Raw genomic sequence first — 17,125 nt, 5'->3', positions numbered from 1 at the left:
TGGCACTTTCATTACCTGCTAAAGGAAACTCTCCTTCCCTGATCACTGTTTTTTTCAAAGCAAACAGCATTTCAATATAAAAGCCACTTTTGAGTGTGTTTTTACATGTTTTGCCCATGCTGCTACAGCTATAGAAAAAACAACCAAGACCTGTGTAAAGAGTAAAACCCTAAGAAAATATTTCAAATGGTAGGGAAAACTCAATAGTAGGGCACAGTGTGTCAGGATTCCAAATTACATTCAATACATTTTATACAGCAGATTAATTTGGGAAAGACTCGCCTACCTTGCATTAATGATAACCATTCTCAAATTCCAAAAGATAAGTTTGAAAAGTCAGCTCATGGGAGAGGTGTGCCAAGCCTCCTCTTCGTGAACACCCAAACTATGTCAAGATGTGAGCCAATTCCCAAGCAGGAAAGATAGAGATAACTGGAAGATCCCTCTGGAATTTAAGCTCTTGTCATACATAGGTGCCAGAGAAGAAGTTATGTAATAAATCAAGACTAAATTATATAAACAGAAGCAGTGGAACAGAGAGGAGTGAAGAGGCATGGAGCTATTCCCCTCGCAAGGAAAGATCAGTCACTGACACTCTTCGAAGGCAAGCTGTGGCTTTGGTCATTGAGCTATGCTAACATTATGGCTCACCTCCTTGAAGGGTATCCCTCAGAAACAGACTGGGATAGCTCATAAACAACATTTTCATCTTTCAGGATGAGGAAAATTGCAATTTTTCCAAATGTTAAAAGGTCTAATTTTATCCCATTTTCCCAGTATCACCCCATCCGCACACACTCCTCTCTTTGCCTCCCAGAGATGCACATTTCCTTGCAGGGGAATGATTCACTGCCTTCAGCTGTGTCCCTGCTCAGGAAATGAGTTTTCCCGTCAGCAGCAGCCCAGGGCAGCCCACCACCCCCTGTGAAACAGTCACATCACACACTGGCATCACCAGACCACAAAGTCACCACAACTTAACTCTGCCTTGGGCCATAGGTCTGCATGTCAGCACAAAGAATCACACAGGTCTGGGAGCTTGCTTTTCATGCCTCATCCTTCTGCCTCTTCAAAACTGGACTTAAAATCTGAGGTTCAGGTTTATGTAGTTATAGAAAAAGGAAGTATTCCACAAAGGTTTGTTCCTCTTTATTCCCTACCCCACCTCCAGCAGTGATAATTACACCAGGGATGAGGAAGTATTACTTATGCCACCTACAGTTTACCAAAGCAACTTGAACATGAGCAAAAACAAGAGGAAAACCAAAAAATCCTGAAGTAGGAGGAAATGGAAATAAACAGTTTTGAACTCATGTGATACGACAATTAGCATATGTTAGACCCAATTTGCTGCCAAGCAGACATTGAACTAATTTTTATTGGATTCCAATGTAGATTAAAAATCCATTAAAGGATTAAAAACGGTCATAAATTTCTTTCAGAGTCATTCCCTCCCTGCAACATTGAACAGTGGTGGAAAAACTTAGTATTTAAGTGCCATTTTTCTGCTAGTTTTGAGAACAAAGTAACCAAAACCTCTTGATTTTTGCCTTGCCGATTAAACAGGTCAAAATGAAACACACTGATCCTTATCTATCCTGCACAAATACATCTGCTTTAATAACACTGACACTATAGGCAGCTCACATGGAAAGCAACTGGATGAAAGAGTCTCCTGTGGTTCTGTCCTTAGTAATGGAAGCAGCACTTTGGTTCTGCTTTGCTGGCTGAAAACTTCCCAATGGTTTGGACAGGCCTGAAAGGGAAAAGAATGCAGCTTACTTTTTCTCCCCACAGAGCACAAATAGCCCAACACATTGCTGAGGGGATCGTTTGGATACACACTAAAATGACCCCAATGGAGATAATAAATATTATTTCACAAAAGAAATAGAGCTATGAGTCTCATGATATGCATATTATATGTTTAGCTTTTAAAATTCTGAGTATACGACTCTACATACTGGAGTTTACTTCCAAAAGAGCTTTAAAAGCAGCACAATGCAAGCTGGGCTAAGGAGATATACAAATATTAGCAGGAAGATAATACATCCTGAGGGACACCATACCCTTTTGGTAAACAAATCCAACTGTCCTGTCCCAGTTCATGCTAAACAGGATATTAGCTACCAACCAGCACAAGCATACACAGTGTTAAGCCAGGAAGGAGCCACTGAAAAGGGACATATTAACAAATTACTGTAAAACACAGTATGACAAATAAGCACCACAACAACCATCCAGAGAAGTAGCTGCTGGCTACCAAACATAGCTCTTTTAGAGTAAAAATGTCACTACCTCCCAAGCGTATAAATTGACTTAACTTTTGTAAATGCTAGCAATGTTTTTTGCAGTACTTGTTCTTACCAAACACACAATACTGTATATTCATACCCACACAGAATCCAAAATGTTACATTTCCAAGATTCAGAAGCAGAATGACAAGGAGCATTTGGCTGTGATGCAGCCTAAACTCACAAGCTTCTGGGTATTTTTTCTCTCAAAGTTAAGAGCAAGTCTCAGTCAAGTGCTTTCCCCATATGACCACTTCTTCTATCAAAGCTCATTTAGAGTTTGCAAATTCTGCCTGACTGGCAGCCGTGCCCAGTAAGCAAGAACAGAGGGAACAGCAGGAAAGCCAGGTCTTCTCGTGTCCTTTGACTTGTTACCATCCCAAATGAAGGCAACCATGTGTCGTAAGAAGGCACCATCCCTACACTCAGATGCTGTTACCTCCCCAAATACAACAGGAATGGAATGTTTTGCCTCACCACTATTTACCTCCCCTCTTTTTCAATTATTAGTTAGATTACTGAATTATTAGTCTTGAATCATAGAACTGTTTGAGTTGGAAAAGAGCTCTAAGATCATAGAGTCCAACCACTAACCCAGCACCGTCAAGTTCACCACTCAGCCATGTCTCCAGGTGCCACACTGACGCACCTTTTAAATCCCTCCAGGGCTGGTGACCTCACCACTTCCCCGAAAAGCCTGTTCTGATGCTTGACAACACTTCCAATGAAGAAATCTTGCCTAATATCCAATCTAAACCTCCCTGGCACAACCTGAGACCATTTTCTCTTATCCTGTTGCTTGTTCCTTGAGAGAAGAGACCAACCCCCACCTGGCTACAGCCTCCTCTCAGGGAGTTGGACAGGGCAGTAAGGTCACTCCTGAGCCTCCTTTTCTCCAGGCTGAGCCCCCTCAGCTGCTCCTCATCTGACTTGTGCTCCAGACCCTTCCCCAGCTTCGTCCCCTTCTCTGGAGAAGCTCCAGCATCTCAATGTTTTTCTTGTCATGAGGAGCCCAAAACTCAGTCCAGGATTTGAGGTGCCCCACCAGTGCCCAGCACAGGGCACAGTCACTGCCCTGGTCCTGCTGGTCACACCAGTGCTGGTACAAGCCAGGTGCCATTGATCTCCTTGGCCACCTGGGCTCATGTTCAGCCACTGCTGGCCAGCACCCCAGGTCCTTTCCTGCCAGACAGCTTTCCAGACCCTCTGTCCCAGCCTGTAGTGCTGCAGGGGGTTGTTGTGGCCTTCCTGCCCTCCAGGAGGCCAACACTCCTGCCCAAACTGGTGTCACCTGCACACTTAGTGACGGTGCCCTCGATCCCCTCATTCAGGTGAGATACTAAATAGGTGTGACCCCAAACTCTGGGGAACCCCACTACTGTCCAGCTGGATGTGGCACCATTCTCCACTACTCTGGGCTTGGCCAGTTTTTTTGCCCAGTCATTTAACTGAACTTGCTCATTTATCTAATTGGAGAAATTCTTGACTATTATTGATTTGGATTGAAATAAGAAATTTTTGTAACTATAGCTCTTATCTTGATGGGAGATTTTGGGTACAGTTAACAGCATTCTTTAACAGAGAAAACTAATTACATTGCACTTCCAAAGGAGATTTACTGGCAATGCTGTAAAATCTCAATCAACTTCATTCATAGCTGTCCCCTTGCTAGGAATGAAGGAGGCAGATGATAGAAGTTAAAAACTTTCTCATCACAATAAAGGGATAGATGTTCACGAAGAGGCAGGTTATCTCATTCTGTTAAAATAAGCATTTCTCTGACCAGAAGTATGAATTTAATTGAAATATAAGATCTCCTCTCTTGCTTTTTGTGAGTGCTATGGTAAGTACAGGAGGAAGAAAAAGGCACCTCTAAACAATTTTTTTGTAAGGGAGGGGAAAAAATGCATTTTTCTACAGAGCCTGTATGACTAAGCAGATCGCCCACTTCTCCAGTGTTCTCTACTCATTATCTGGGTCTTCTCTCAAGCAGTTGACTATTGTCACTATAAATTAAACAAATTCAGATCACAGACCTGAACTATTCCCATTCATTGGAGAACAGGATGTGAAGTTACAGTTGACAGAAACTTAAAAATGCTGGCTAGGGTGACTCTTACTATGCATTGTCCAGAATTAAGAGCTCCCCTCCACCAAAAAAAAAAAAAAGCTTCCTGAGGAAATTCTTCTCCAGAGATAAGAGGACCACATACCAAGACTGAGGGAAAAATCAGGGAAAAAAAATCTCTTCTGGGATAACAGCTTTTCCCCAAATATCTGATCTCAAACACACTCCCTCATTTCCAAATCTTCTCTATTCCATGCAACAATCACCCTGACACCCAGTTTTCAAGGCAACTGTTGCTCCCTATTTAGAGCCTGTGTTACACTTCATAGCTAAGCACAAAAAGGCACTGGTCTTGTAAGGTTTATTTCTTGGTCCTGTTCCCTAAATTCCTTGACACCTACAGACAAGGAACTTAAAATCCAACTGATGTCACCACTCCTACAACAACTTCTCAATTTAAGAAAATATTCTTTGTTCCTGCTATCTCCTCCACCCCAACATCCCCTACAAAAGCAAGCTCATTTTCCTTACTTCCTATGCCCGGAAGCTTGTGTTTGGTTGCTGAGGTGCATTCCATAACCCGGGCACTTGTTTTAAGGAAGGAATATTCAGCATTTGCACTACTTTGGGAAAGGAGAAGCCACAGCCAGCTGCCTTTTCACACAAGTGTTAAGCAGCAATGCTGCAAGAGTAAACAAACCTCTGGGCAGTTAAATTACACTGGCAATGCTGTTCCTTTGTTTCCATCAGTGAGTGATGCAAATAATAAATGCAAAGACTGAATAAAAGAGCACACTAAACAGAAGATGGCAAACAAACCCTGATGTTAAACCCACCAATTAAAGAGACAGAGATGTGCCTTGACACTGACAGAGAGTTTTCAGATTTCACAAGCACCAGAAGGGTAATAAACATTTGGCCTTGATTAAATTACCCATTTTCCCTCTTGCTGACTGCAGCCTCCCAGACCTCGGACACATTTTCTGCAGCAGCTGCTCTTTTCCCGACTCACACACTGCTCCCACACCGTGCCAGCACAACCCCTCTGCATGGCTGGACAGCAGTCTGATTCAGCTGAAAACCTACCTGGAAACAAAATTCAGTTCCCAAATGTGATCTACCACAAACTTGCATGAACAGCTGTGTGGGCACAAAGAGGGAAAAAAAAAACAGTGAGAGGGTGAAAACATGCAGCCCTGGGTATGGGCTGATCAAGCTAGAGTCACTGTCACCAAGGCCATGTTCTAAGCAGCCAGATACTGCTCCAGTGCAGGGCACAGACAGCATTTCTATTTGAGAAAGTGAGATGGTCCTTGTGACAAAGCTTCCTTGCCTTCAAAACTCCAACCCAAATGATGGTGCATGTAGCCAAGGTGAGATAATCTTCTCAATTGTCTCTTTCTTTGAGTAGTCAAGGCATCACTATGTGGTTTGTGTAAACCGGTTCTGATCTATATTTTGCTGGATTTCTTCAATTCAAAACCAATGCAATTGCCATTCAAAGCACAGAAGTATCATAAAGTATTATCATGCAGTCAGACACCCTTGCTGTGTACATCTCTCTCCCCACAGCAAATACTCTTAAACTGCCCAAAGCTCAAAGCAAAATACACCTCCTTATGTAAATCCTTAGCATGCAGCATCTTTAGTGAGAGCCTCTGTAAACAGGTCCTTCCAACTACACGTGGGCACCAGAAAAGGCAGGATAAGGGGGACATGTTAAGGGAACACCTCTATGGGGTGACAAATGGAAGTGATGCAATCTGTACCACGAGAACAAATGGGTAATTTCTTGAACCTCATGAGAGGAATTTACTTTGGCCATGATGACTCCCCCCCTTCCCAAGATCAAGGGCTGATTTTTTGTACTTGAATAAGAGAATCACTTTCTTTAGCACTCTGCCTCTCTTCATTTTCTTGTTGTATCTTATTATGTCTGGGACAAGTAGATATTCCTGGGCTGTCCTAGAACCTTTCCCCAAAATGCAACCCAAAAGCCACTGTGGGGATCTGGCCAAAAATACATATGGGTGTATGTAGCCTCTCATGCACATACTCTGTGTTTGCTTTGTGTTTGTTTCACTCAACTTCACCCAAACTGTTCAAGAAGGCATAAACACCTTTGGCATGAGGTCCTCAAAGTCTCCTCTCATCCTTTTTTCTTATAGGAATGCAGTTGCCACTCCAGAGACTGCTGCTGTTGGTCTCAATTTTCTGAGCCAGGCCACAGGTAAACTTTTTCACATTCAATAGCTTATACTAAATAATGTCACAGCCAAGTATAGATAAAAGTGAGAAGTGACAGGTCCCCTCAGCAACCATGAGAAAGATATCTGTCTGATATAGGATACAGGAGGAGTTCCAGCACATTAAGACCAAATGAAATAAAAAAAACTGAAATCCTTATCTCCCGAGTTCTAAAATCTCCTCCAATCCCCAAAATCTTATACAGACTCCCAGACAATTAACTCTGTTCACCTTCAATCTTCTCTGCCATAAAGCAACTGCAAAGAGAAGCCAGCAGATCATTGCAGGGAGTGAGGGAAGGTAAAGAAACTGTTTACTTATAACCACTTCTGTCTCTCTTCACTGCCTTCCTTCTCTTTGTCAGCAAAATGGGTCAGACGAGATAACAGAAAGGAGAGCAAGAAATGCAGAGGAGACACACCCCCTCCAAGCTGCAAGGAAATTGAAAGATAAACAACTTCCGTCAACAGAAGGATTTGCCTCTAAGTCTTCCTGCACAGACCAGCTCAGGAGTGCAAAAAAAAAAAAAGAATACAAGACTTTGCCAAAATAATAAGTATTAGAGGGGAAAAGGTAACACTTGGCTGGAAAATGGTCCAAGAAGGTAGCTTCTTTCAGCAGGACAGCCTCTTTCAGTGATAAAAGAAGTCACTTCTTACAGTGCTGACCCTTCCCCAAACCCAGATGTCCTGAACAGTCAGATTACATCTGATGCTTGCTGGAACATCCCTTCTGCACAAGGGCTGCTGGTGTAGGCACACATTCCCTGCTGAAGTCGAGGGAGTAGCTGGGGAAAGGCCATCCAGGACAATCTGCCACGAGCAGAGCATCCAGCTCCTGCATTTCCCACGGCCCTTGCTCTGACACATGACTGGGCATGCACCCGTCCTGTGATGGGGAAAGGATCAGGATGTCTGGAAAGGTGCCTACCAGGCACAAGCTGCTCTCACAGCCAGATTTGTTTCCATTGTACTTCCAGAAGGGTTTAGGTAAACATCCCAAACAACTGTGCACAGAGAAGCCACAGACAACCAGTAATCTCCCTAATGGCCAAGGCAGGAGAGGACCCATGGATTTTTCCTCTCTCCATCCTTCACTGCTTTGGCAGACAGAACACAGAAACCATTCCTCTGGTGAACAAGGGACACACTGATTTCATACTACCAGAGACACACAAGGCACAACATCCTTATGCATCCACACCCAGCTACCTCTGCCAGCAAGAGCACATCCAATTTCTTCCCCCAATGAAAAAACAATTTCTACAGAATGTAAAGACTACTCACTACTGGAGTAAACCTCTTCAGAGCACATTACAAGATTTTTTTTTTTGAGGAAAAACACTGGGAAGATATTCCAACCTCTTCAGGAAATGAAACAGCCACGCCTGTCCTTCCACATACAGAGCCCCTTCCTCCCCCCATCACCAAAATGACAGTGCTTCCCAAAAAAAGAGATCACAAATATTTGATCTCATTTAAATACATCGGCATACAAGAACATTTACTCCCTCAAGAGAAAATATACACTTAATAGATTTAAAAGCATGCTGTAAGAGAACAACTACCTCTACCAGATCCTCTGACTGACTCTAGCACGTGCTGCAAGAGTCTGAACACTGGGTGAGATCTGTTTAGCAAGTGCCAATGCCCCAGCACTTGTATGGTGGCAGGTACACACGTACATTTATAGTGCATTTCCTCACCCACATCTTCCAAAGGATACTCCACCTGACTTGATGACTTCGAGAGATGGAGACATCCTAATTTTCCTTAATACTTACAAGCATCTTCCTAATGTCTTCAGTGGTTGATCACATTCACTGTTAACAATCTGTGCCTTTTTCCTAATTTGAAACAAACTTTTTAACTTCCAGGCACTGGCTGCTATTGTATCTTTTTCCACTAAATTAAAGAGCCCTTTGGTACACAGCCTATTCTGCCCAAAGAACATTGAGATACTTTTAAATACCTTGTGATACGCTAAACCAATTGAGCAGTTCAAGAAAAAGTTTTATAATGGGCAGTTTAATCCCTCAAATAACATTGAACATTACATCTTTCTTGTCTTTGAACATCTCTTTGAAAACACCAACATTAAACCTTGTCAAAATTCTCTGCAACTGATTTCACCTCTCTGTCCTCATTCAGTATTTCCTGTTATTATGAATGTACGTTAGTATTTTAAAAATTAATTAGCTTATTTTAAGCTCTGAGGACACACTGCCATATATCTGCTCTTCTCCTGCCATCCTTTCCAAGGTCACTGGTTTCTGGAAGCACAATTCTGTATTCTAAACCTATAGCCTCCAGTCTTTCCCATAACATGCTCCAGCTCTATACAAACATTTGGCCATATTAAACCCAGTTATCCAAACAATTCAGAGGACACTGTACAGCTGCTGTTCCTTCTTCATGCTTCAGCACTCAGGCACAACCTTTACATAATCCACAAATTTGAATAGCTCTAATTTCATGTTTTCTTCCGGGCCACTGACAAAAATACTACAAAGCTCTGGACCTACTATCAATCCCTGAAAAAATCCTCCATTCATATTCTATTTTCCACATCCACTGTTTTTAATCCAGTTGTTGACTCATAGATCATACATGAAACTGTATCTGTTGAACAAGATTCACTTCCCAACAACACCCTCATTGACTGAAGCAGTCATGGGAATACAATTACCACACAAATCCCATTTGTAAGTATGTGTTTGATACAAGAGATTTAATTAGAATTTTTTGATCTTCCAGAGCACTGCTACTCCCCAGCCACGTAACAGTCTCTTTTGCTTCACTAATTTTGAGTAAATCCCACCAGCAGCCCTCCTCAATCAATTCCTTTTGGAGCAACATTCCATTTTCCATGTTGACTCAGCAGGCAGTTGGAGCACCTGTGCTCCACTAGCCACTTCCAGGCTTTGACAGGTCCACGGATTTTGCTTAGTTTGGGATTTGGTTGCTTGTTGTTGTATCAGCAACAAACTGCTAGAGCAATTCACATAAAATCAATACATTTTAACAACCTATTTATTCTGGATTCAACAAATCCAAATATAATAACCCACACTTCATTGATGCTGATGTTCTGGGTAAGACTTGAGAAACTGGAGAAAATCTTTGGTGAATTACTATATCTCTAAAATGTCATTTCCATAGTTCTGCTGGGCTAGAAAAGTTCTCTTCACAAGAATTCTGGATAAAAATTTTCACTGTGAAGAGAAGATAGTACAAGTCAAAATTATGTTACTTCCACTATCTTTCAATTACTTCCCATCCTGTGGTTGCACTACAAATTCCTTGTTTGTAGGAGAACCACCCAGGTTCTGCATTTTTGTTAGTCAATTCTGCCCTTGCATAGCTCCACTTCTTTGTTAATTAGATCAAGCTGGTTTGCCACAGAGAACACCAGAGTTTTCTGCCAAATCACTACAAAACCCCTTTAATTGCTTTTATAAGTTTAGTGCCTCTCTTACACAAACCATGTTGTTTTGCACTTGACTCGACCAAAGTCCTCCTGGTTCAGTTTAAGTTTCAATGTATTTGTAACCCAGGAAAGCACGTGGGCACGTTGAGCTTTTCCACCTTTGGGTTTCTACTTATCTGCCATCCACCAGCATAGAAACAGGTACAGTGGCAGAAGAGAAATTTTGCTAATATGTTTAATTCTTGGCTAGCTCCTACCAGTACCATTGTGTGTGCACGTGCAGAGAAGGAGGAGAGAGTAAGTTAAGTCATACCAGCAAGAAGCTAGTTCATCTCATCAACTCTCCTCTGCTTCAAATAGGTGTCCAAGAAGCAAATGGTAACTGCACTTTGCAGCTCAGAAATTCCTCTTAGGATTTAGGGCAGTAGTAGAGGGCACAGTTTTGTATGGTTTGAATGCTGCACTCTGTGTTTATACCACAAGCTGCACTGATTGCATCTAACACATTTCTTCAGCCTTGTTTCAAAGCAACTGGCTGAAAGTCTTCCCCTAAAAATTTTGGCATCTTTGAATGATATCTTCAATCATGAAGTTATTCAGCACTTTTCCCCAGCACAGGATCAATACTTCCTCCAGACAAGTCTCTACCAGCCTTTACATCTTTCCTGATGCTTGAATAACTGACTGTCACTAACACCAAACTTGGATCACTCTTCCTTTCTTTCTTTGTGCATTTCAACTTGCAGATACATTCTCAGAACAGCAGCTTTGGGACAAGCTGACAGGCCACCCCAGAGGGCTTCAAATCACTGCTCCTACCTGCAGGTTTTAGAGCACACTGAAAATGCTGCTATGAGGTCTAAGTGATGGATGTAACCCTTCAAGTGAGTCACAGATACCTTTGAAATGCCACAAGATTTTTGGAGGTGTCAGACTGACCCCAACTCCAGCATTACCACTGAGCAAGATTTCAATTACTGCAGCTGCTCTGAGATTGTAATAGCACTGAATCAGCCTTGCTCACAGGACTGCACAGAAATTCTGCTACTCCACATCAGGCATAAATTGAGTCAATGGTGCATCTGACCTTTAAGAATTTCTGAAAGGTTATTTTCTATACCTTGAGATATGTTTCAAAGTAACAAATCTTATTGATATTCTTATGCAGTTTTATATCTGCATGAATGAAAGCAATATATACTTTTTCATCTTTTTATTCCCCCTCAAAACTTGTTTCAACTTCAGATAAACCAATTAGCAAATGTGCACTTGGCATTTGCTGGATATCACATACAAAATACTGATCAATAACTAATGTCATGCCACCAGCAAGCTGATTTTAAAACATGATGACTTAAAAAAAAAAAAACAAGCAACAAAACAATATCACCATATTCTCAGAAACTCAACCAGCTCCTAAAGGTGCCTGTTCAACAAATTTTACCTTCTCATGGCTACTTGTAATTCTACCTTCTTTCTTCTCCCAGGATATAATGACACTTGATTTCATCAGCTAATTCTGTCCCTTTCTCAAACAACAAATGGTTATTTATTATTTCATCATTCCCCTTCATCTTTAAGATTGTTTCTTAATAAGCATTAAAGCCCTAAAAATTAAATGTGAGGTTTCTAAAAGTTAACAAGAAACAAAATTTTCATTCATTGTTTCAAATTACCTAAATATCAGATTCTACACAAGTCGTCTTCTGTGCTGGCAACAGTACTCAGTAAGCACTGATTTGGGTGGCAGGGGAAACCCCAGCTCTCTATAAATTGTTTTTAAATAGCTAAAATATTGCTTAAACACAACAAATTCTTGTCTTGAGATGAGCATTCTCTGAAACAAGTTCAGCTGTAATTAACTCAACAATCAGGTAAATAAAATGCAGAAATTATTTTGTGTAAGCAGAAAACATGTCTCTAAACTATATCTGTACCAAGGATCTAGGAATAGTAAACAGTACTTAACCTTTGCAGAACCCAAGTTCTGGAGAATTAGCTTTAAAATAAGAAACTATGCTAGAGAGAATATTATCCCACAGGGTATTGTCTCCCAAAAACTTCTAGGCGCCTGATGGAAACAAGCCCAGAGAAATTACAGGAACATTGTTGCATGGTAACTAACAGCATTCTTTAAAACCTTGTACCCAACTGTTTCATTCAAGTGACACCCATAAACCACCATATTTGAAAGCACACTTTCTGCATTGCTACATTCTGGATTTGATCACATGGGATTCAACTCCATCCCCATGGGAAAGCCTGCCACTCCCTTCCTAGCACGGTAACTTGATACATCTCAAAGAAGTGTTTCCAAGGACAAAATCTTGAGAAACAAAGTGAAGGCAAAGTAACAGGCAGACCTCTCAGCTGGGAACACAGGATACCTGTGACAGCAGAAGACTTAACAAAGGGAGCCAGGGAGCCAAGAGTCATACTAGTGACAACTGGAATATGTGGAGAAGGATGGAACAACTACTGCTCAGAGCTGCAGGGGGTGTGATGTGACACATGTGTGTACTCACACACGTATGTGTGCACATGAACGAGACTCTCTGCAGAGCTGTGTGGCAGGGGGGTGAGAGACATCAGTGCTACAAATACATCCCTGCTCACAGGAAATGCAACACATGGTGAGAGCACTGGGCTGTACCAGCAGGAGCACAGCCACCCTGACCCAGGGAAACCATGGCTCCTGGCACTCAGCACTTTTCAGAGCCACTGCAAACACCACAGGCAGCTCTGGGCACCCCCAGTACATGCCAGGCACTGATGAACCAGAGTGGGTTTGGTGGAGGGCTACCAAGATGCTCAGAGACGTGAAGAGAGGCTGTGGGACATCCAGACTGGAGAAGAAAAGGCCCTGGGGAGCTGACAGCAGATCTGCTGGACCCACAGGGGATCTGTGCACAGGGGCACACAGCAGGACATCAGACACAAACTGCAGTGGTGCAGGTGTGACCCGACCTAGAGAAAAGGTCTTTCCTGGTGAGGACAGTCAAGCACCAGAGCAAGGACACAGAAACCGACCAGCCTTTGTCTTTGGAGGGTTTGAGACCTGAATGAACAAAGTCCTGGTCTGACCTTGGTGTACATCCCACTCTGAGCAGCAGGTTGGACTGGACACCTCTTGAGGCCCTTTCCAGTCTGAATTATTCCACAATGTCAACTTGGATCCCAGAGAACACCACAATGTCCTGTTACAGATTTACTATGTCAGGTTATACTTTTCAAATCTTCACTAAAATGCAACCACTGTTGAGAGGAGACAAAATCCATGCTGTTTGGTTCATCTCCTCACAAGAGCACGGGTTCCCACCCAGGATCTGCAATAGCCTTGAGTATCACATCTGGAATTCCAAGAGATTCTGGAGGCACAGAAGTTACCCCTAAGTGCAGAACAAGTGGAACCCAGTGCCTAAACATTCAGAGCCTTTTTGGGAGAAGGTGGTGTTTACTCCGAGGTAGAAAATATCACACATCCACAACAGCTCTTCCTTAAAGTAGCAACTGTATAGTTCTTGAAAATGTCATGTTCAGCACCTACCCTCAAGGAACAACCCCTACATTCTGATGCTGTAAAGGCACAGGGTAAGAAGCTGCATTGTTGTCTCTGTATATTCAGGGTCACCAGCTCCACACCTGGGAAAAGAAGCCTCACTTAGCAAACCAAAACCATGCCAGCTCCCACCAGGAGCACCTGCAGTGGTCTAAGCAGACTGTTTTGTTTTTATTCTTCTGCTGGGTGCTGCTGCCCCTAGAGCAGAGCTACTTAAACAAAGGCTGTTTATTCTAAATTAATTGATTCTGCATTGAAGCACACAGAGATCACTCACAAGGCCCATTACTCTAAGTCAGGAAGGGGAGCTACCACCTTCAACCAGGCAGCAGAACATCTCGAACCAACACAGAAGTTTCTGCAGTGATTTCCTATAGGCTAAGTGATTATTCACCAAGTATGATGCTTGCATAACCATACAAAGGATAGCCAATGTTAACAGTTACAAAGACAACCAAATGTAACCATCTTATTAGCATTTTAAAAAAGGAAAAAAAGAACTGTTACTTCCTTTTACTGTTTGGGTTTTTCCTGTTTAGTGTTTTGGGTTTGGGGTTTTTTTTTTGGTTTTTTAAACCAAAATTCCCCTGCCTGCACACAGACTGGAAGGATGTAGTAAACTTTTTAAAGCACCAGTTTCGTACCAATCGACTAAGAGACAGGATGGGATTTCAATGAAGTTTACAAGCATCTCTCAAATGTGAGCACGGAAACATACAGCCATCCAAACCCACTCCTCGGAGGGAGCAAGTTAAAAAGCCGGAGACAGGATCCGGAGAGGAGAGGTAACAGGATCAGCAGCACCAGCTCGGCACACCGAGCCTCCCCCTTCCACAGCTCACAAACAAGTCTCACGCAGACAAAAAATTATGACTTTGCATGTCTGTTTACCAGTCCCACAGATCACTGCTGCTCGGCCACGGCAGAGCGTGACAGCCGCCGTGCCCGGGCACCGCCGGGCTCCGCCAGGCCCTTCCGCCTCAGCACCGCGCTGCCAGCACGGGCGGACCCCCGGGAGCCACGGCAGCTCACGGGGGGTGTGCGCACCCCCAGCTCCCCCACAACCAGAACCTCGCTCAGGCCCCGAAGCTGGGCCAGGCGAGCCCCGAGCCGGCCGCCCCACGCCCGCAGGCGGGAGCAGCCTCAGCCCCGGGCCCGGCCCCGCAGCCCCCGGCTCCTCGCCCCGCACCGGGACCCGCCCCCCCGGGCGGCCCGGCAGCACCGCCCCTCCGCCCTCCCACCCCCGCAACGCTCCCGGCCCCTCGGACCGCGGGAGCCGCTCCCCCGCCGCCCCCACTCGGCGCCCACCGCGGGCCGGGCGGGCGCCCCGCGCGCACATCCCCGGCGGGGCGGGCGGGCCTTGGCCGGCGTGCCCCTGCCCGGCCCGCTCCCATTGTGGCGGCGGCCCCGCAGCGCTGCACTCTCACCTGGGCGGCGGGCGGGGGCTGCGGCCCGGCGGCCCCGGGAGCTGCGGCGGCCCCGGGAGCTCCGGGAGCTGCGGCCGCCCCGCCGCCTCCTCCCGCCTCCGCCGCTCCTCGGGCTCCGCCGCCGCTCGGGGCCGCCCCCCGTCGCAGCGCCCGCCTCGTCCCCCGGGCAGCAACAGGCGCCTCCGCCGCGAAGGTTCCGCAGGGCGCAGAAAGGTTCCCCCCGGCCCGAGGGGTCCCGGGGCTGGAGCGGGATGAGGCGGGATGAGGCGGCATGAGGCGGGATGAGGCGGGATGAGGCGGGATGGGGCGGGATGCGGGGCCAGGGCTGCTGCTGCCCCTGCCATGGGCTGTGAGGAGAGCGGCTGCAAGGGGCAACTCCCCACCGTCCGCGGAAAGCTGCTAATTAGCCACAGGGAGCCGTGGTCGTTAAGGCTAAGTAGCCTCGGGGGCCTCTCCTCCAGCCGTGTCCGTGTCCGAGGCAGGGACAATAAGGAGCTTAGCTCTGGGCCTTGGCCCCTCGGGGTTAAAGCCCTCCACATGCATACAAACCCATCACGCTCCGAGGCCCCGCTCTAGCGCCGGGCTCTTCACAGGAGAGAACTTTCTCTCTAGCCAGTGATACATTTGTGTTCACCACTGCTGTTCCCTGTTCTCCTGCCGCGAGCCTGGCTCTGCTGCCTCCATACCCTGCCCACAAGGCGCTGGGCAACCATCACTGAGCCCACCCAAACCCTTCTCCAGCTCGACATTCCCACTTCCCTCAGCCTGTTAAACCCCAACCTTTCTGCAGCCTCCATAGGGTTCTTTAAAATTCAAAGTCTCACATACCAGGGTTATCCAAAAGCGAAGGCAGCATTTCAGATATGAGTGCTGAGGAAAAGGTGAGTTCCTTGCTCATCTCCATGGGCTGGCTGTGGTCCCACACACAGAGAGCCCAGCATGCCCATGGCCTCTGTCACTGCCAGGACACTGCTGACACCACACCGAGATGCTCAGCCTGCACAGCAGCCTGAGTTCTGTGTTTTCATCTGTTACAGGGAACAAAAAGGACAAGTCCAGCAGAGAAAGTGCCTGTCTGGCTTCCCCGTGCTCAAATATCCAGAGCAAGAAAAATACAAGTGGGAGACTGGCGTCTGGGCCTGGGTATGTACTGGCAATCTGAGCATCATCAGTGTAACTCAGCTGTGAGTACTTCAGGGGCCTCCTGGGTTTCGGGGAAGCCAGAGCTGATCCAAAATTAAAAGGCCACAGCACCACAGAGCTATCTCACAAACAGTGTGCCCCAGAGTACTTGGCAAAGGCATGAAGGGATCACAGTAAACCTTTACCCTTCTACCCATCCAGACACATCCAAATCCTCTATGGGACCTTCTGCTGTTAAACCTGATATGAAAGTCCAGATTTTCCTTCCCTGCCTCAGCCTGTCACACAGGGGAGACCTTCAGAGAGAGGGATGGTGGCAGAGACCTCAGAAGCAACAGAACAAGTCCAAGTTAAAGCAGGCAGAATGCCCCTAGAAGAGCAGCAAGGAGTTCTTATGGGCTTTTAATGTGTTACGCTTCAGGCATTTGCCCCACAGCAACACGGACAAGCACAGCCCAGCTAAGGGTGGCTGCTTCACAGGCCAGTCCTCTGAGCACTCCAGCAGCTAAGCACCTCCTCCTTATTTCTACTGAGTTAGCTAAAACAGAAAGCCTAGAAGGTTATTCTTGGTTTCTGTAGATGTACAACCACTATCTTTCACAGCCAACGAATGTTTGCAGTGGGACACCCATGTTGTCTGGTGGACACCTTGGGCTGGGTCTGCACAGGGAGCTGCCTGCACATCCCACTGCAGAGCTCATCCCCTCACACAGCTCCACATCTCCCACACTTCCCCAGCAGGCAGCTCGTGCTGCAGCCTCAAGACACCCACTGATGCCACAACTAAAAACATTCAGTCCAAGCAGCAAGTGGGGGTTATGGCTGCTGGTTTGCAACACTGAGTCTGGAGTTGCATCATCCAGAGAGAACTGGGGTAGCAAACTCAGGTGTTATTTCTCAAGGAAATACCCTCAAATCCCACCACACACAACAGCTATGGCTCCTAAAGGACAGGCA

General features: G+C 45.5%; 2 protein-coding genes across 9 annotated transcripts in view; one reads left to right on the top strand and one right to left on the bottom strand.

Annotated features, from left to right (window-relative positions):
* The window catches only part of RAD54L2 (RAD54 like 2), a 68,874-nt gene extending 53,767 nt beyond the window's left edge, over positions 1 to 15,107 (bottom strand). For 2 of the 7 annotated variants that reach the window (XM_053953652.1, XM_053953659.1), the window contains exons 1-2: positions 15,026 to 15,107; positions 1,648 to 1,756 (exon numbers count right to left, since the gene is read on the bottom strand). The gene's annotated coding sequence lies outside the window, so the exon portion shown is untranslated. Of the gene's footprint in view, positions 1 to 1,647; positions 1,757 to 13,586; positions 13,682 to 14,489; positions 14,567 to 15,025 lie in introns of those variants that run through there. The other 5 variants (XM_053953654.1, XM_053953655.1, XM_053953656.1 and 2 more) reach the window with 5 other exon arrangements.
* A 53-nt stretch (positions 15,108 to 15,160) lies between these two features.
* DCAF1 (DDB1 and CUL4 associated factor 1) overlaps positions 15,161 to 17,125 on the top strand; it is a 65,658-nt gene continuing 63,693 nt past the window's right edge. The window contains exons 1-2 of one of the 2 annotated variants that reach the window (XM_053953650.1): positions 15,161 to 15,238; positions 16,063 to 16,168. The gene's annotated coding sequence lies outside the window, so the exon portion shown is untranslated. Of the gene's footprint in view, positions 15,239 to 15,410; positions 15,907 to 16,062; positions 16,169 to 17,125 lie in introns of those variants that run through there. The other variant, XM_053953649.1, reaches the window with a different exon arrangement.

The sequence above is a fragment of the Vidua chalybeata genome, chromosome 12 (genome assembly GCF_026979565.1).
Source record: "Vidua chalybeata isolate OUT-0048 chromosome 12, bVidCha1 merged haplotype, whole genome shotgun sequence".
Taxonomy (NCBI): domain Eukaryota; kingdom Metazoa; phylum Chordata; class Aves; order Passeriformes; family Viduidae; genus Vidua; species Vidua chalybeata.
This window is presented reverse-complemented; position numbering and strand designations above follow the sequence as displayed.